This window comes from Odocoileus virginianus, unplaced genomic scaffold (genome assembly GCF_023699985.2).
Source record: "Odocoileus virginianus isolate 20LAN1187 ecotype Illinois unplaced genomic scaffold, Ovbor_1.2 Unplaced_Contig_31, whole genome shotgun sequence".
Lineage (NCBI taxonomy): Eukaryota > Metazoa > Chordata > Mammalia > Artiodactyla > Cervidae > Odocoileus > Odocoileus virginianus.
The window spans coordinates 44603-64886 of record NW_027224348.1 but is presented as its reverse complement, the minus strand read 5'-3'; the positions used below and the strand labels follow the sequence as shown (position 1 = coordinate 64886).

Here is a 20284-nt window from a genome sequence, read left to right as displayed (position 1 = left end):
TGACCCATGGACTATAGCCTACCAGGCTCCTCCATCCATGAGATTTTCCAGGCAAGAATATTGGAGTTGGTTGCCATTTCACTAGACTTTGAAATATTAACCTGTCTAAATTTCAATATTCTCACTTATAAAGTAGCAATTTAAATAATAGCAACATCATTCAGTTACTGCCAGAATTAACAAGCTAAGCATCCAGCATGGTGCCTAGAACACTGTAAGTACTCCATAAATATTAGCTCTTTCTAGTAGCATGAAATATCTCATTATTTACCATCAATGGGCATCATTTAGTATATTCACTAATTGTGGAGACTCTGACATTAGACATACTTGGATTTTCATCTCAGATCCACCACTCACCAGCTGTGTGATCCTCGGTATACTACCTGACTTCTATGAAGTTCAGTTTGCCCTTCTGTGAAACTGGTATTCAATAGCCCCGACTCAAAGGGTTTGATGGAAGAGTTGCATGAGGTAAAAAATGTGTATTTATCACAGTGTCTAAACCAGAATAAGCACTAAAATAATTAACTATTAATACTTATGTTAGAATGAGAAGGTATCTATGTAGTATGCAATTAATAGCACAAGTAATACCACACTTTCACCACCCCCACCCACTCCACATATTTCAAAGAGACACTAAAATTATTTGTCTGAGAAGTGTCCTTAAAGGCATGACAAATTTAAAATGCACTCTGTGCTTTTGGAGGCCCTAATCTATATCTGAGATCAATTTTTAATAGCTTATGAGACACACATATTTGGGGATAAGGAAGTAATACTGCATGCTGTAGCAAAAGATCAAAGATGTGCATACAATATGATAATAATCTCTTCACTTGTGCCGTGTCTGGCAGTTTCTTATGATACTCTCATCTATACAAGCTCTTTTACATATGCAGTATATCAAATTGAAATATACAGGATTATCTAGGATGTATGGGGCTGTCTAGAAAAAATATCACTTATCTAAATTATTAAGATGAAAAGGAGGGCAATATATGGACCCTTTACCCTGATCATGACCTCTTCCTAGGAATGTTTCTGCTATCACTGATTTCTGGAGTTATAACCAATACATTTATACCTTGGGTCACATATCACTTGATGCTTATAAGCAACTTTTCAACTGCAAATGTCCCTTGGGAGAGACAAAGTAGTAAGGTTGGCATCCTTCAATTTGAATGAGTTGATGAGATTTTTTTTTTAAGCTGGGTTTTATATGGAGCTCATCTGGCCCAAAGCTTGGCATAAGAAGGGATATGTTGATGTAGAAAATAGTCTTCTTTTGAATGCATCAGACATTTAACACTTTAAGTCACTTCTTCACCATCGAATTCCTGTATTTGACTACAGCACTTTAAATCTGGCTTCATATTAAAATCTCCATAATGTGTTGAAATTATCATAATTTCTTTCCATTCACACTCTTAAAAATGTATATGCTCAATTAATACTCATCTACTAAGACTTAAGTATAATTAGATACCTGCTTATTTTAAGAAGACTATAACAGATTTTCTGGCCATTATTTTATTAAGCCAATGATCAAAACCACGGCCCCACAAATATACAAACACAGAGCTTCCGAAATTCAGGGCTAATGAGCTCACATTAATGGATTAATTATTTCTGTAGCAAGTTAATCCTTGTCATCTATGATCAGTAGACTGTTATCAAAAAGCATCAAGGAGCACACATCTCTGGATTCATTTATTCTATTATCACCCTGAAGAAGGCTAGTGAGCTGATTAGCTGCTGATGATTATATCAGCAATAATGGAAAATGATCATTATTTTCCCAGTTCACAGGAAATTACATGTATGCAGGTACAATTTAAAAGATAGTCTACAGCTGCATTAAAAAAACAAAGTAATGATGTAATTCATTTTTCCCCATTTTTCAAAAATTCAGAGCAATGCAGATGGAAGTTAGAACGTGCGTGCTAGTTTAAAAGATATTCTAAGTGCAGAGTGAGATCTGAAAGTTTATTATGTATATTCATTGCATCTAAAAATTAGAGAAAAAATAATTTATTTGTTATTAAAAGTAACTGAAAAAATGATCTCAAAAACAACATTCATATGGGTGACCTTGGGCTAATATTGATTAACGTGAATTATCCTTTAGGTGGTGTCACCTTTCAGGAAATGCTCCATAAACAGCTTCCACTAGTATAATGGTACCAAAGTAGTATTTAATGCTGGAAAATGGAATGTCTACCTACATGAAAACATATAGGAGAGCTAGAAAAAGCAGCCTATATTTACACCCACTGTAATTTTGGGTTTTATAATAGGAAGTATATACTTCAACATTTTGCCAGTTTCCAGCACAGAACTCACGAAACTCTTGGACTTTTCTAAGTGTTGAGAACTAGAGATAAAAGTACTCTTCTTATGTTAATGAGGTAACTTTTGGACCACACCTAAGGAGAGAGACTGGATGCCTGAATTCAAGTTGAGTTCAGTCACTTACTCAGTCATGTAAAACTCTTTGTGACCCCATGGACTGCACCACACCAGGCTTCCCTGTCCATCACCAACTCCCAGAGCTTGCTCAGATCCATGTCTAGTGAGTCAGTGATTCCACCCAACCATCGCATCCACTGTCATCCACTTCTCCTGCCTTCAATCATTCCCAGCATTAGGGTCTTTCCAATGAGTCAGTTCTTCACATAAGGTGGCCAAAGTATTGGAGTTTCAGCTTCAGCATCAGTCCTTCCAATGAATATTCAAGACTGATTTCCTTTAGGATTGACTGGTTTGATATCCTTGCAGTCCAAGGGACTCTCAAGAGTCTTCTCCAAAACCACAGTTCAAAAGCATCAATTCTTCAGTGATCAGATTTCTTTATAGTCCAACTCTCACATCTATACACGACTACTGGAAAAACCATAGCTTTGACTAGACAGACCTTTGTTGACAAAGTAATGTCTCTGCTTTTTAATATGCTGTCTAGGTTGGTCATAGCTTTTTTCCAAGGAGCAAGTGTCTTTTAATTTCATGGCGACAGTAACCATCTGCAGTGATTTTTGACCCCCCCAAAAAATATTCTGTCACTGTTTCCATTGTCCCCCCATCTATTTTCCATGAAGTGGTGGGACCAGATGTCATGATCTTCATTTTTTGAATGTAGAGTTTTAAGCCAACTTTTCACTCTTCTCTTTCACTTTCATCAAGAGGCTCTTTAGTTCTTTGCTTTCTGCCATAAGGGTGGTGTCATCTGCATATCTGAGGTTATTGATATTTCTCCCAGAAATCTTGATTCCAGCTTGTGCTTCATCCAGCCTGGCATTTCACATGATGTACTCTGCATAGAAGTTAAATAAGCAATGTGACAGTGTACAGCCTTGATGCTCTCCTTTCCCAATTTGGAACCAGTCCATTGTTGCATGTCCAGTTCTAACTTGTTTCTTGACCTGCATCTCACTGTTGCATCTTGATCTTCATACTGATTTCTCATGAGGCAGGTAAGGTGGTCTGGTATTCCCATCTCTTTAAGAATTTTCCAGTTTATTGTGATCCACACAGTCAAAGACTTTGGCATTGCCAGTAAAACAGAAGTAGATGTATTTTTGGAACTCTCTTGTTTTTTCTATAATCCAGTGGATGTTGGCAATTTGATCTCTGGTTCCTCTACCTTTTCTAAATCCAGCTTGAACATCTGGAAGTTCACAGCTCACATACTATTGAAGCCTAGCTTGGAGAATTTTGAGCATTGCTTTGCTAGTGTGTGAGATGAGTGCAGTTGTGCAGTAGTTTGAACATTCTTCGGCATTGCCTTTCTTTGGGATTGTAATGAAAACTGACATTTTCCAGTCCTGTGGCCACTGCTGAGTTTTCCAAATTTGCTACCATATTGAGTACGGCACTTTCACTGCATCATATTTTGGGTTTTGAAATAGCTCAACTCAAATTTCATCACCTCCACTAGCTTTATTTATAGTGATGCTTCCTAAGGCCCACTTGACTTCACATTCCAGGATGTCTGGCTCTAGGTGAGTGATCACACCATTGTGGTTATCTAGGTCATTAAAATCTTTGTTGTATAGTTCTTCTGTGCATTTTTGCCACTCTACTTAATATCTTCTGCTTTTGTTAGGTCCATACCATTTATGTCCTTTATTGTGCCCTTTTTTTGGTATGAAATGTGTCCTTGGTATCTATAATTTTCTTGAAGAGATCTCTTGTCTTTCCCATTCTATTGTTTTCCTCTATTATTTATTCTATTTTTTCTCATTCCATTAGGTGGTCCCAAAAGGAGAAGTTGAATCAGCCATTACCTGGACTTGACTTTTCATATCTTGAAGTGACTCAAACATATTTTGTGAGTAATCAGGCATATATGCACACTTTCTGTATGAATTATGGCACAGGTTTCTCCCTGTGCTGACATTAATATATCTAATGCCATTATATTTTGGAGCTCAGCTTTGTGAATTAAAGCTTGTTCTGAATTTAAGGCAACAATTGCTATCATACTATCATCTAAAGCTTGTCTTGTAAAATTAGTCAAGGCTTCTACTTTGAGCATTATGTCAGTGGTGCCAAGTGATGGCACAAATATTGCAGCTAGGTAGTCATACCAGTGGAACACAGATTGTGTCTATCTCACCTATACAATAGGGAAATTGATTGGGGCATGAGGTAATTCATTCAAAAATTTACCATATGCAAATAATAATCACAGGGCCCATCTTTCAATCCTTCCTGGGCATAACCAGGGCCAACGATTGCTCCCACATAGCCAATGAGTTCCATTTGGGGCTAAAAATCATATGCCTGGACTGTTGACCCAATCAATCCCTGGCCATATGACTGAATCTGATGAGTTTATATGATTTACTATTATTATTTAATTACATAAAGTCTTTGATAAGGATTCTAAAGTTTTAGTACTGTCAGGATAAAATTTAGTATGATTATTTTGTTCCCAACAAATAGGGGCTTTCTTTATCTATTGTCCCTTTTCTGGGCTTATCCACATATACTGGTCCTATATTTGTTGGGCAGTTTTTCATGTAGCTTTGGTTCCCTTGTGGGCATGGCTACTGTTGGTTGTTTCATTTATATAATAGCTATAGGCTTCTCTTTCTGTCTGATCATAATCAAAATGTAAATTGTGTCCCAATCCATTAATATTACTGTACCAAGTCAATAAAGTCATGTTAAGGACATTTAAATTTTTGCTTTGATCTTCTTGAATAAAATGACATACCTTTTGAAAATCGAGTCCATCTAAGGGTGACACTCACCAACACAGTTCATGAATGGAGGATAATGGTAGGGTTCAACAGACCCAACAGTCTGATCCATTTTGTAACATTGCATAAGAATGTGCCCATGAAATAAAAATATTATCCTGTGTCCAATCTAAAGGGACTTGAGAGGTCATTATTACATTAGGAAGAACAAAATAGAGTAATGTGTGTCTGAGTGTGTATTGTTAGAACAGTTACTTATCTGGTCCCTTCTTGGACAGTCCTTTCAATCATTCTAAGGGGGGGTATGGATATTCTGAACACAGAATTTTCTTGTGAATTTTCCTCTTGGGGTGTTGGATGGTCCTTGTGATTTTCTCCAGGAGAATTGCAATTCTTTCTCTCTGTGTGAGGAATCCAGACATCAATACCTGTAACCTTAACAGCAGTGGGTGAAGAGAGAAAAACAGAAATGATCCCTCCCATGTGGAAGTTACGGTGGGACTATTGTCAGGAATAATCTTTACTAATATCAGGTCCCCAGGATTAAATAAGGACCTTTTATTTTCTTTTGGCTGTGAGATTCCATTTTCTAAGTGTTTCAACTGTTTTTGTAAAGAAGCTAAGTTAGTGCCATATTTTGTTAGTTTGCCTGTTCCTTGGTCTAGAAGTAAATCATTTTTGAGAAATGGCCTCCCATATAACATTTCAAAAGGGCTAAGTCTCAGTGACTGTGGAGCATTTCTTATTCTCACTAGACCTAAGGAAGTAATGAAGCCCAGGAAAGGTGAGTCTCTTGTGAACGTTTTTTAAATGTCTATTAATTATGTCATTATCTTTTTCTACCCTCCCATAGCACTGAGGTCTCCAGGCACAATGTATATGGAACTTAATTCCTACGGCCCGGAAGATGCCCTGCATTATTGTAGCCTAAAAGGCGGGGTCACGGTCACTTTGAATTCTGTGTGGCAGGCCAAAGAGAGGAAAGATCTTATGTATTAAAGTCTTAACAACTTCTTTTGCTTGTTCTGTTCTACAAGGGAAATTCTCTACCCAGTAAAGGTATCAAACCAAAACAGTATGTATTTATGTTCCTTGATTTTTGGCATAATGAGTGAATTCTATTTGCCAGTCCTCTCCAGGATATCTTCCTGTATGCTGTAAGCCTGGGAAATCTGACTGGTTGTTTCGAGCATTATTCTTTTGACAAAGTTCACATCCGTTAACAATCTGGCTTATAATTTTTATTAATCCCTTTCTCTTGAAAAGACTCTTAGCAAGTTGGTAGGTATTTTCCATTCCCAAATGGAAAGTTTGGTGTAGAGTTTTAATAATTTTCCATTGGGTGCTAGAAGGCAATACAAGTTTTCTAATCTTCTGTTTGAAGTCATCCAGAGGTGAGTAGAGTATCTCCACAAGAAAGGGAGTGTTGAAGTTACTCAGGAGAATACTGAGATTTTATGTCAATGGGGATCTTATTCCAGAGGAGGGGAGCCTGAGTATTAAAAGACTGGATGGCTGCCTTTTTTGCTTATGGGTCGGCTCTTTTATTTACCTCTGTTATGTCAGAATTATCCCTTTGATGACCTTGGCAGTGTATTGCTGCCACTTATTTAGGTAGTTTAATTGTATTTAAGAAATACATAATTTCTTGGTAGTATTTAATGGGACTGGCAGATGAGGTTTTAAAGTTTCTTTCCTTCCAGACAGTAGCATAAGCATGAAGGACTGGGTAAGCATTATTTGGTGTCAGTTTAGATGTTCACTCTCTTGTCAGTCCCCTAAGGGTCAGAGCCCCTAAGGATCTGGTTAAAGCAATAAATTCAGTTAACTGAGGGCTAGTTCCGGGGGTAGGGGATTGCTTTCTAAAATTTGAGGTAATGTGACCACTTTGTACCCTGCCTTACATTCTCCTTTTTCCATGAAGGAGCTGCCATCTGTAAACATAGTTTCATCAGGATTTTCTAAAGGCTTATCTTTTAAGTCCTCCCTGGCTGAGTAATTTAAAGCTAGGACTTGATGGCAAACATGTTGCTGCTTCTTATCTAATGACTCAGGAAGAAATACTGCTCTGTTTAAGGCTGAGCAGGTTTTTAGCTGAATTATGGGTCTTTCTAAGAGCAGAGATTGCTATCTGAGAAGCTGATTGTCAGAAAGTCATAGCCCTCCCTTAGAGTTTAAAATTCCAGAGATATCATGTGAAGTATAGACTGTCAGATCTTGGCCTATAATTAACTTAGTAGCTTCAGGAATTAATAGAGCTACTGAGGCCACTATTGGTAGACAATGTGGCCATCCTTGGGCTATAGAATTGAGCTCTTTGCTTAAATAAGAAACAGGTTGTTGTGAGCTTCCTTTGGGCTGATTAGAACTTCCAGTGCTATTCCTGATCTTTCTGTTACAAAAAGATTAAATTGGTCTCCCTTAGGCAGGCTGAGAGCAAGAGCCTAAAGAAGAACCTGTTTTAAAGTCTCAAAAGCATATATTTCTCCAAGTTGCCATTGCAATAACTTTTGTCCTGATTGTTGAGTTTCTTTTAGCAACTTATATAAAGGTCAAACCAGTTCTTCATATCCGGGAATCCAAATCGGGCAGTAGCAAGTTAAACCAAAGAAACCACGGAGTTGTCTAAGAGTATTAGGGAGAGATGGGTTCCATTTTTTTCCTTTCCGGGCCTCAAACTCCATGGGAGAGTTTGAGTCCTAAATATTTCACTTCTTGTTGGCACATTTGAGCTTTTGATTTAGATATATTGTAGCCACATCAAGCTAGATAATTAAGAAGGTCACAGGGTCTTGGTTACGCTTTTTCTCTGTGTCAGCACAAAGGAGAATATCATCTACATATTGAATGACTTTTATAGACTCAGTTGCCCTAAAGGCAGAGCTAAGTCTTTGGTTAAAGCCTGCCTGAACAAGTGAGGGCTATCTCTAAATCCTTGAGGTAACAATGTCCAAGTTAACTGAGTAGAGGAATCAGATGGCTCCTCAAAAGCAGATAAAAACTGTGAACTTTGAGGTAAGCGTATGCAAAAAAAGGCATCCTTCAAATTTCAAATAGTAAAACAAGTGGCTGTTTCTGGGATTTGGGAGAGTAGAGTATAGTTAGGCATGACAGGATGTAATGGAATTACAGTGTCATTAATGAGGTGGAGGTCCTGAACTAGACTCCATTACCAATTAGGTTTTTGGACTCCCATATTAGGTTTATTACAAGGGCTGTTACATTTGATTAAGAGCCCCTTCCCTTTGAGGTTTTCAAAGATCACCTCACTCTGTTTTGCCTCTGGCTTTAGAGGGTATTGTTTTTGGTGAGGAAAGTTATTAGGATTTTTAGTAGTTATCTGTACTGGTTGAGCTGAGATGACTCTGCCTATCTTTCCTCCAGTTGCCCAGACTTCAGGGTTAATTTCTACTTCTGTCAGGGTTAAGCATAAGTTTTCTGTAGGTTCCATTTCCATATGAATTGAAATTTGCATTTTAGATAGAGTATCTCTTCCTAGGATGGGGGTTGGGCTTTCTGGTATTATCAGAAAGGCATGAGAAAAAAGAATGGAATCCCAGTTACAACTCAACTGTTGTGTAAAGAATTTTGTAATCATGGCTTCCAGAAATGCCCTGTATAGTAGCTGACTCAGTAGAAGGAGGACCTGAATTAGAGAGAAGGGCTGAGAAAGTGGCTCCTGTATCAAGCAGGAAGTTAACAGGATGGCTTCCTACAGTTAGGGTCACCCCTAGGCTTCTGTATTGTGATGAGGAGCCAAAGTGGGAAGCTCCAGGCCCCGGAAGTCTTGATTCTGGGTCTGAGTTTTGACCCTAGAAAAATATTGCCCTGGGGCCAGTTACTCTTCCAGTGCTCTCCTTTGCAAGGTGGGGGCGAGGCCTTGGTTGTGACCTCTGCTTGCTTTGGGGGCATCGTCCCTTAAAGTCTCCATTCTTGCCACAACAGAAACAGGCTCCAGGTTTTTGCTTTTGTGCTTCCACCTTTGCAGCCTTAAAGTTAACTCCCTCTAGGGCTATGATGAGAGCTTCTGCCTTTCTCTTATCCCTCCTCTCTTTTTCCTTACACTCTTCCTGATCTTTATTAAAGAATACTGATATGGCAGCTCTTAGGAGGCACTCTAAATCCACAATGGGGCTGAAGGCCAATACTTGGAGTTTCCTCTGAATATCTGGAGCTGATTGAATAACAAATTTGCCTTTAAGAATAAGTTGGCCCTCTGAGGAATCTGGGTCCAAATAAGTGTGTTTTTTCAATGCCTTCCTGAGCCTTTTCAGAAAAGCTGTGGTATTTTCTTCCTTTTCTTGCATCACTCCAAATAGTTTGGAGTAGTTTAAGGGCTTAGCTTGTGATTTTTTTCAGCCTTTGTTAATGCAAGTGATAAAGTGAACTCTCCAAGTCATCACTGTCTTTGTCATGTGTCCAATTAGTATCAACTATGTGCACTGACTAGAGTCCTATAGGTGACCAGGCTGATTCACTGTCAGATCTCCCCTGCATGCTAGTAGCATACCATTCATCTCCCCATCCCTGGGCATTTTTAATTACTGACTTATTCATTGTCAGTAAGGGTGCTAGTCAGGATTAGCATAATATCTTTCATGCCATTTCAAAAGATTAGGTTGGACCCTGGAAAACACTTATATACTTGTCAGGGTCTTCAGTAAAGCTCCATAGGTCTAATTTAAATTGTCTTAAATCTTGGAGGGGAAAGGGACATGGACTTGTGTGGGTCCCAAGTCCCCATTAGGAACTTCCTGTAATGCAAGAAGGGAAGAATATAGCTTAGTGATTACCAGGGTTGGATTAGGAGCCACTGGGGTAGGAGCTGCTGCTGGTGCTGGAGATGTTACCAGAGATTGTGGAGGCTCCTGTGGGCTAGATTTAGGCAGCCCTGGAAAAGGGGGACAGTTTGAACCCAAGAGCTTGAAGGAAGTTATAGGCAGCATAGAAGGAACAAGCTCACAGCTCCTGCACAAGAGGGTGTTTTCTCTCAAGACAAATAAAACCTGTATATATGGACTTCTGACATTTTCCTTCTCATATACAAAAAAGGTCTAGTTGGAGGATGGTATTATAATTAAGTGAGCCCTGATGGGGTCATTTTTCACCATCAGATACAGCATATCGGGGCCATGCTTTGGTGCAGAAAAAGATCATATGCTTCTTTAAAAGGGTCTGAGGGTCAAACGTCTTCCAGTTCTTCAGTATACATGTCAAATGCCTCCACTTTGAGTCAGCTATGAGGCTCAAAGAGGTTGCTCCCATCTGAAAGAGAGAAGAGCAGCATCCAGTGCTCTTTGTCTTTTCTCTGATTCCTCCAATAGAAGGTGTCCCCTCCTTCTGGGGTGGGAGTAAAGAACATGAATAACATATGCTTCATTCAACTTTGCAGTGAACCTGGGCTTGACACCCTTATCCAGTTGCCCTAGGCCTTTGTGCTCTTCCTGCCTCTACCTTCCCTTCCACCTAGAGATAAATAGAGTGAAAGCCTAGGTTGGTGGATTTCCTATGCTCCTGAACATTGGGTATGCCTGAAATGGAGCTTCCCTAAAACAAGAGATGCAGTGCACAAGGTTAGTAATATTCACACACACTCCAAAATGTCCTACCTTAAGTGAAAAAATCTCATGACATTTAGATGTTAGGAAAGAGAAATGATAGATGTCCTGTGGCACTCACTGAGGCAGCAGCCTAGGAGAGGTTTTGCTCAGCACCTCCAGGTCATCCGGCCAGCCAAAACCAAGACCTGAGGCCACTGTCTACTAACTCTGTCTGCCTTCAGAACTTGGACAGGCTTGTGAAACAAAGAGTAGCTCAAGAGACTGTGTATTTAGATTTGGTAACGAGGGATGAATGACAAAGTTGAGAGTGTCTGCTTACCTTGAATAGATGTTGAGGAATCCTGTACCAGTCCCCAAAAGATGAGACAGGAATGCGAGTTGTTGTCCACAGAGCCAAAGAATGGAAGACAGAAACATACAAACACTCACTGTAGCAAGTGAATATGATTTATTAAAGAGGGGGAAGGTACAAAGCTTTCTGCATAGACACTGAGAGGGAGTTTACCTTCCAAGATGGGACTAACAGCAGTTTTTATACTCTTTCTTAAATTGCATTATTTCTAACCAATCAATTTAATGGCCAAGATACTTAACATCTTTATGGTTTCTCTTCATCCTTAGAATAAGTCACCACCCTTTTCCATATCCTCTGGCCCAGATGCTGTGAAAGTACTGCACTCAACATGTCAGCAAATTTGGGAAACTCAGCAGTGGCCACAAGCCTGGAAAAGGTCAGTTTTCATCCCCATCCCAAAGAAAAGCAATGCAAAATAAGGCTCAAACTACAGCACAATTGCACTCATTTCACACGCTAGTAAAGTAATGCTCAAAATTCTCCAAGCCAGGCTTCAACAGTACATGAACTGTGAACTTCCAGATGTTCAAGCTGGATTTAGAAAAGGCAGAGGAACCAGAGATCAAATTGCAAACATCCGTTGGATCATCAAAAAAGCAAGAGAATTCCAGAGGGGGGGAAAATATATATATCTTCTTCTGTTTTATTGACTACACCAAAGCCTTTGACTTTGTGGATCACAACAAATTGTGGAAAATTCTTCAAGAGATGGGAATATCAGACTACCTTACCTGCCTCTTGAGAAATCTGTATGCAGATCATGAAGCAATAGTTAGAACTGGAATTGGAACAACAAACTGGTTCCAAATATGAAAAGGAGTATGTCACGGCTGTATACTGTCACCCTGCTTATTTAACTTATATGCAGAGAACGTCATGAGAAATGCTGGGCTGAATGACGCGCAAGCTAGAATCAAGATTGCAGAGAGAAATATCAGTAACCTCAGAGATGCAGATAGCACCACCCTTAAGGCTGAAAGTGAAGAAGAGCTAAAGAGCCTCTTAATGAAAGTGAAAGAGGAGAGTGAAAAGTTGGCTTAAAGGTTAACATTCAGAAAACTAAGATCATGGTATCTGGTCCCATCACTTCATGGGAAATAGATGGGGAAACAGTGGAAACAGTGACAGACTTTATTTTGGGGGACTCCAAAATCACTGCAGATGGTGACTGAAGCTGTGAAATTAAAAGACGCTTGCTCCTTGGAAGAAAAGTTATGGCCAAACTAGACAGCATATTAAAAGCAGAGACATTACTTTGCCAACAAATGTCCATCTAGTCAAATCTGTAGTTTTCCAATAGTCATGTATGGATGTGAGAGTTGAACTATAAAGAAAGCTGGGCACCAAAGAATTGATGTTTCTGAACTGTGGTGTTGGAGAAGACTATTGAGAGACCCATGGATGACAAGGAGATCAAACCAGCCCATCCTAAAGGAAATCAATCCTGAATATTCATTGGGAGGACTAATGCTGAAGCTGAAACTCCAATACTTTGGACACCTGATGTGAAGAACTGACTCATTTGAAAAGACCCTGATGATGGGAAAGATTGAAGGCAGGAGGAGAAGGGGATGACAGAGGATGAGATGGTTAGATGGCATCACCGACTCAGTGGACATGAATTTGAGTAAACTCCTGGAGTTGGTGATGTACAGGCAGACCTGGTGTGCTGCAGTCCATGGGGTTGCAAAGATTCAGACACAACTGAGCTACTGAACTAAACTGAACTGGCCCACCTGTATGGGCTTATCATGGGCCAGATGTATGGGCTTAAAATTAATAATCACAAGTTGTTTTACCCTTAAGCATATGGAGCAGAATTTAATTACTGCCCTTCCCTGATCTGAGTGCTGATAATTTATCAGACTAAAGACACATTCTAAGAATTCAGGACAATGGAGGAGGATGTTTACTGAAAATGAGACTGAGGTCTCAGAGTTCTACACTGACTTTCTAGTAAATTCTACCTCACTGCTACTGCTAAGTCACTTCAGTCGTGTCCGACTCTGTGCGACCCCATCCCTGGAATTCTCCAGGTAAGAATACTGGAGTGGGTTGCCATTTCCTTCTCCAATGCATAAAAGTGAAAAGTGAAAGTGAAGTCGCTCAGTCTTGTCTGACTCTTCGCGACCCCATGGACTGCAGCCTACCAGACTCCTCTGTCCATGAGATTTTCCAGGCAAGAGTACTGGAGTGGGGTGCTTGCCTTCTACCTCACTTGGGTATATAAATGTAAAATTTAATTGAATTATTAAAGGACAGTCTAAGTTTGTTTCTGAAGCTTATCACAGGGATCTATCTTTGGATGAGGATCAGATGCCTCTTGACCTCCAACCAAGACTGGAAAAAGATGTAGTTTAAGTAACTCTCTCAGATATGGAAGGAAGGACCTTTTTATCAGGTACTCTTAACTAGCTCATGCACAGTGAAATTGAAAGGAGATTGACTCGAATTAATTCCCACTTCCAAAGGCCCCAACGTGGAACTGGTCAATAGAGAGGACTGCTGACCTCAAACGCACCTTAAAACGATGCTCAAACAGAGGAAACTGCACTACTCTAAGAATGAGAAGATGACATCAGAAGTAGACAGCTTGCCCAAGATGCTGGACCTGATTCATATGATCATTTATAATGTTTTCTTGATTTCTTGGACCTTTGCATATCAATCAAATGTTTTCTATCATGGACACAATTCCATGTTAGTTTAAAACTCAATCTAATTATTGGTTTGTCTAGTACTTCTGGGTTACCTTGGTGAATTTCTCCCCTTCAGGATTGGATATCTCCTAGGAAATTTATTTAGATGAGAGTTCAGTCCTGTTCTGTCTATTCATGATATTACTAGATGGGATCCTCTCACCTGGCCAATTAATAATACCTGCTCTGATGCTGGCCATAGATTTAAGTTTTCTCTTAGGGTCATTCAAACTCAGCCAAAGTGATGAGCTAAGTCTCAATATAAAAACTGTAACTTCTCATTTATTAAAATGAAAATTCCTGCAATTATGGGATGGATTGATATGGTTAACACCAGTCTATGGTCATTAAAACTTGAAAGATCCTCTATGTTGGGAACAGTTAAATCATACTAAAAATGATCAGCCTAGTAATATTATGAAATTTGGATTGGTACTTTATGAATCACAGAGAGAGTGGTTGGAACGGAACTCAGTGGCTTTGTGGTACAAATTTATGGCCTTAGCAACTACAGGGATGGATACAAAGGTGTAGCCTGGGATTCCCATGAATTTAAGGTCATACACATGAACAAATTAGAGGTAACCCCAACCAATCCTACCATTGGTATGATCCAATGGGTCAAAAGATATGTATTCTACTGGTATGATCATTTAGCAGCCTATTTTTGTGGCTTCAATGAAATTGGATGATGTAATTGGCCATATCAAAAGCTTAGCAACTGTCACTCAACAAGCTTTAAATGATAGTAACCAGCCTATTTACCTACTGAACTATGAGTTTTTAATGATGAGAAAGGAAGTACTATAAAACAACATGCCCTTGACATCCTTAAAGCATCTAAGGTGGCACTTGTGCCATAATTCAAACTGAATGTGTGTGTTTTCATACCTGATGAATCCATTAATGTAACACATTTGATGAACCATATAAAAATCAGATTTCTGTCTTAAGTGGCTCATCCCCTAGTCTTGATGATTAAACAAACAAACAAACAAACAAATAAACAAACAAAACAAAAAACCTGGTTTGGTGTGGGCTCATGGATGAAATATTTACCAATAATTCCAGTAATTTTATTAACCATATTATTGTATTTTGCTTGTTTTATAAGCAAAATGTTGTTTCTCATATTACCAAGTGTATCATTGAGCCTCTAAAGAAAATAATGATGACTAGGCTTGAAGCAGTTGATCAAATATATAGCTCAATATGTAATAGTGTAACTCTAGATATGTGAAGATGCAATGAGAGGGAATATTTTTCTAGACCGTAACTAGAAGATAGGTGTCCAGAGATCTTTGACTATTAAGACCTAGTCCAGTAATAGCACATTGAGTGACTTATCAACAAAAACCTTCTTCAGAACTGGGAACGAGCCTTCCCAGCAACACAGGACAAAATGGTCATGAAATGCCCCCCAAAGTATGGTCGGATTTATGACCACAAGGGGGCCCTATCAATTATAAATTGGCACTTGCCAAGAGCATTGCCAATGACTGAACAAGGGCATTTGCCATCTGCCTCTGCAGTAATTGAACACTGCGCTGCTGCAGCTGTTGACCTTCAACACCCCCTGAGGGAGTTCAGGGTGGAGTGAGGCACTCTGTGCTCCAGGGAATCTGGTGGGACAGGTCTTTAGGTATTTGGATGTTTTCAGGAAGATTTTATCTCAGTCATTGCATCTCCTCATACCTCAGTTCAGTTCAGTCGCTCAGTCGTGTCTGACTCTTTGCAACCCCATGAATTGCAGCACGCCAGGCCTCCCTGTCCATCACAAACTCCTGGAGTCCACTCAAACTCATGCCCATCAAGTTGGTAATGCTATCCAGCCATCTCATCCTATGTCATCCCCTTCTCCTCCTGCCCCCAATCCCTCCAAGCATCGGGGTCTTTTCTAATGAGTCAACTCTTCGCGTGAGGTGGCCAAAGTACTGGAGTTTCAGCTTCAGCATCAGTCCTTCCAATGAACACCCAGGACTTATCTCCTTCAGGATGGACTGGTTGGATCTCCTTGCAGTCCAAGGGACTCTCAAGAGTCTTCTCCAACACCATAGTTCAAAAGCATCAATTTTTCAGCACTCAGCTTTCTTCACAGTCCAACTCTCACATCCACACATGACCACTGGAAAAACGGTAGCCTTGACCAGACAGACGTTTGTTGGCAAAGTAATGTCTCTGCTTTTTAATAGGCTATCTAGGTTGGTTATAACTTTCCTTCCGAGGAGTGTCTTTTAATTTCATGGCTGCAGTCACCATCTGCAGTGATCTTGGAGACCAAAAATATAAAGTCTGATACTGTTTCCACTGTCTCTCCATCTATTTCCCATGAGGTGATGGGACAAGATGCTACGATCTTAGTTTTATGAATGTTGAGCTTTAAGCCAACATTTCCACTCTCCTCTTTCACTTTCATCAAGAGACTTACAGTTCCTTTTCACTTTCTGCCATAAGGGTGGTGTCATCTGCATATCTGAGGTTATTGGTATTTCTCCCAGCAATCTTAATTCCAGCTTGTGCTTCTTCCAGCCCAGCGTTTCTCATGATGTACTCTGCATGTAAGTTAAATAAGCAGGGTGACAATATACAACCTTGATGTACTCCTTTTCCTATTTAGAACAAGTCTGTTGTCATATGTCCAGTTCTAACTGTTGCCTCCTGACCTACATACAGGTTTCTCAAGAGGTAGGTCAGGTGGTCTGGTATTCCCATCTCCTTCAGAATTTTGCACAGCTTACTGTGATCCACACAGTCGAAGGCTTTGGCCTAGTCAATAAAGCAGAAATAGATGTTTTTCTGGAACTCTCTTGCTTTTTTGATGATCCAGTGGATATTGGCAATTTGATCTCTGGTTCCTCTGCCTTTTCTAAAACCAGCTTGAACATCTGGAAGTTCATGGTTCACGTATTGCTGAAGCCTGGCTTGGAGAATTTTGAGCATTACTTTACTAGCGTGTGAGATGAGTGCAATTGTGCGGTAGTTTGAGCATTCTTTGGGATTGCCTTTCTTAGGGATTGGAATGAAAACGGACCTTTTTCCAGTCCTGTGGCCACTGCTGAGTTTTCCAAATGTGCTGGCATATTGAGTGCAGCACTTTCACAGTATCATCTTTCAGGATTTGAAATAGCTCAACTGGAATTCCATCACATCCACTAGCTTTGTTTGTAGTGATGCTTTCTAAGGTCCACCTGACTTCACATTCCAGGATGTCTGGCTCTAGGTGAGTGATCACACCATTGTGATTATCTGGGTCATGAAGATATTTTTTGTACAGTTCTTCTGTGTATTCTTGCCACCTCTTCTTAATATCTTCTGCTTCTGTTAGGTCTATACCATTTCTGTCCTTTATTGAACCCATTTTGCCCTTGGTATCTCTAATTTTCTTGAAGAGATCTCTTGTCTTTCCCATTCTGTTGTTTTCCTCTATTTCTTTGCATTAATCCCTGAGGAAGGCTTTCTTATCTCTCCTGGTTATTCTTTGGAACTCTGCATTCAAATGGGAATATCTTTCCTTTTCTCCTTTGTTTTTGCTTCTCTTCTTTTCACAGCTATTTGTAAGGCCTCCTCAGACAACCATTTTGCCTTTTTGCATTTCTTTTCCATGGGGATGGTCTTGATCCCTGTCTCCTGTACAATGTCACGAACCTCCGTTCATAGTTCATCAGGCACTCTGTCTATCAGATCTAGTCCCTTAAATCTATTTCTCACTTCCACTGAATATTCATAAGGGATTCGATTAAGGTCATACATGAATGGTCTAGTGGTTATCCCTACTCTCTTCAGAAACCTAAGTAAGATGGTAGGTGTTGCGAGAGGGCACCAGAGAGCAAACACTAAAACCATAATCACAGAAAACTAGGCAACTTGATAACACAACCACAGTTTCGTCTAACTCAGTGAAACTCAGCCATGCCGTGTGGAGCCAACCAAGATGGTCGGGTCATGGTGGAGAAGTCTGACAGAATGTGGTCCACTGGAGAAGGGAATGGCAAACCACTTCAGTATTCTTGCTTTGAGAACCCCATGAACAGTGTGAGAAGGCAAAATGATTAGATACTGAAAGAGAAACTCCCCAGGTCAGTAGTTGTCCAATATGATACTGGAGATCAGTGGAGAAATAACTCCAGAAAGAATGGAGGGATGAAGCCAAAGCAAAAACAATACCAGTTGTGGATGGGACTGGTGATAGAAGCAAGGTCTGATGCTGTAAAGAGCAATATTGCATAGGAATCTGGAATGTTAGGTCCATGAATCAAGGCAAATTGGAAGTGGTCAAACAGGAGATGGCAAAAGTGAATGTCGACATTCTAGGAATCAGTGAACTAAAATGGACTGGAATGGGTGAATTTAACTCAGATGACCATTATATCTACTACTGTGGGCAGGAATCCCTTAGAAGAAATGGAGTAGCCATCATAGTCAACAAAAGAGTCCGAAATGCAGTACTTGGATGCAATCTCAAAACAACAGAATGATCTCTGTTGATTTCCAAGGCAAACCATTCAATATCATGGTAATCCAAGCCTATGCCCCAACCAGTAACGCTGAAGAAGCTGAAGTTGAATGGTTCTATGAAGACCTACAAGACCTTTTAGAACTAACACCCCCCAAAAATGTCCTTTTCATTATAGGGGACTGGAATGCAAAAGTAGGAAGTCAAGAAACACCTGGAGTAACAGGCAAATTTGGCCTTGGAGTACGGAATGAAGCAGGGCAAATGCTAACAGAGTTTTGCCAAGAGAACACACTGGTCATAGCAGACACCCTCTTCCAACAACACAGGAGAAGACTCTACACATGGACATCACCAGATGGCCAACACCAAAATCAGATTGATTATATTCTTTGCAGCCAAAGATGGAGAAGCTCTATACAGTCAGCAAAAACAAGACCTGGAGCTGACTGTGGCTCAGATCATGAACTTCTTATTGCCAAATTCAGACTTAAACTGAAGAGAGTAGGGATAACCACTAGAACATTCATGTATGACCTAAACCAAATCCTCATACCTAGAAAAGCAATAAATCCCTTCATGCTGACATCAGATCCTCTTGACTAGCCGCAAACCTTTGTATAAAATGACTGCTTAAAGGTATTGAACTCTGCCTTCACCAAAACCTTATATATTGACCTTCCTCTCATTGCCTCTTTGGAGAAAGAGCTGTCAGAGGTGCTAACCCCTGGGCTGAAGTCCTCATTTTGCCCTGGATAAAACTTAACTCACAACTTTGCAACTCTAAAAAAAAAAAAAAAGTGCAAAATGATAGGGAGTTTTTAGAGTTGTTGTTACAAGGTGAATTGAGGAAAACTAAAGTGTATTATTAATCCAGGAATGTTACTTCAAGAAATTGATCATAAGGAAATTATTTGACAAGAGTATAAGATAAATATAAAAATAGTTTTCATAAAATTAATTATAATTTGGAAAAAATAGAAACAGATTTTCAACATTATGGGCTTAGTTCAATAAAAATATACTTCATTACAATGAAAATAATCTAGCAATCAAGTTTTATGGCATAGATATGCATTCATATGGAATGTACTTAAAATGTAACAAAACCACTTTAAAATGGCAAGCAATTTTAAAATCCATTTTTTGGAAAAGGAGGAGAAGAAAAAAGTATATATGTGCAGGCATAACTTATTTGATTGTACTTCACTTTATTCTCAGAATGATCTTTGCAGACATTGCTATTTTTATGAATTGAAGGTTTATGGAAACTCCACATTCAGCAAGTGTAACAGCACCATTTTTTTTCCCAACATTTGCTCACTTCATGTCTCTGTGTCACATTTTGGTAATTCTCACAGTATTTCAAACTTTTTCATTATTATTATATTTGTTATGGTGATCTGTGATCAGTGACTTTTGTGTTTGTATTGGAATTGTTTTGAAGTGAAGTTAAATCTCTCAGTCATGTTCGACTCTTTGTGACCCCATGGGCTATAGCCTACCAGGCTCCTCTGTTCATGAGATCTTCCAGGCAAGAAGTTGGTTTCCATTTCCTTCTCCAGAGGATCTTCCCAACCCAGGAATTGAACCTGAGTCTCCTGCATTGTAGGCAGACGCTTTACCATCTGAGCCACCAGGGAAGTTTGGGGTGCCACAAACCACTAGCATTAACACAGGGAACAATAAATAAATGTGTACGCTCTACAAGGAGGTCCAACCAGTCCACCTTAAAGGAAATCAGTCCTGAATAATCATTGAAAGAACTGATGCTGAAACTCCAATACTTTGGCCACCTGATGTGAAGATCTGACTCATTTGAAAAGACCCTGACACTGGGAAAGATTGAAGGCGGGAGGAGAAGGGGATGACAGAGGATGAGATGGTTGGATGGCATCACCAACTCAATGGACATGAGTTTGAGTAAACTCTGGGAGTTGGTGATGGACAGGGAGGCCTGGTGTGCTGCAGTCCATGGGGTCGCAAAGAGTCGGACACGACTGAGT

At 39.7% G+C, this 20284-nt stretch overlaps 1 non-coding gene across 1 annotated transcript; it reads right to left on the bottom strand.

Moving 5' to 3' along the window:
• Positions 1-19849: 19849 nt before the first annotated feature.
• Positions 19850-19921, bottom strand: TRNAC-ACA (transfer RNA cysteine (anticodon ACA)). Its single transcript has one exon. It is a non-coding gene; the product is annotated as a tRNA-Cys (tRNA).
• Between the last annotated feature and the right edge of the window lie 363 nt (positions 19922-20284).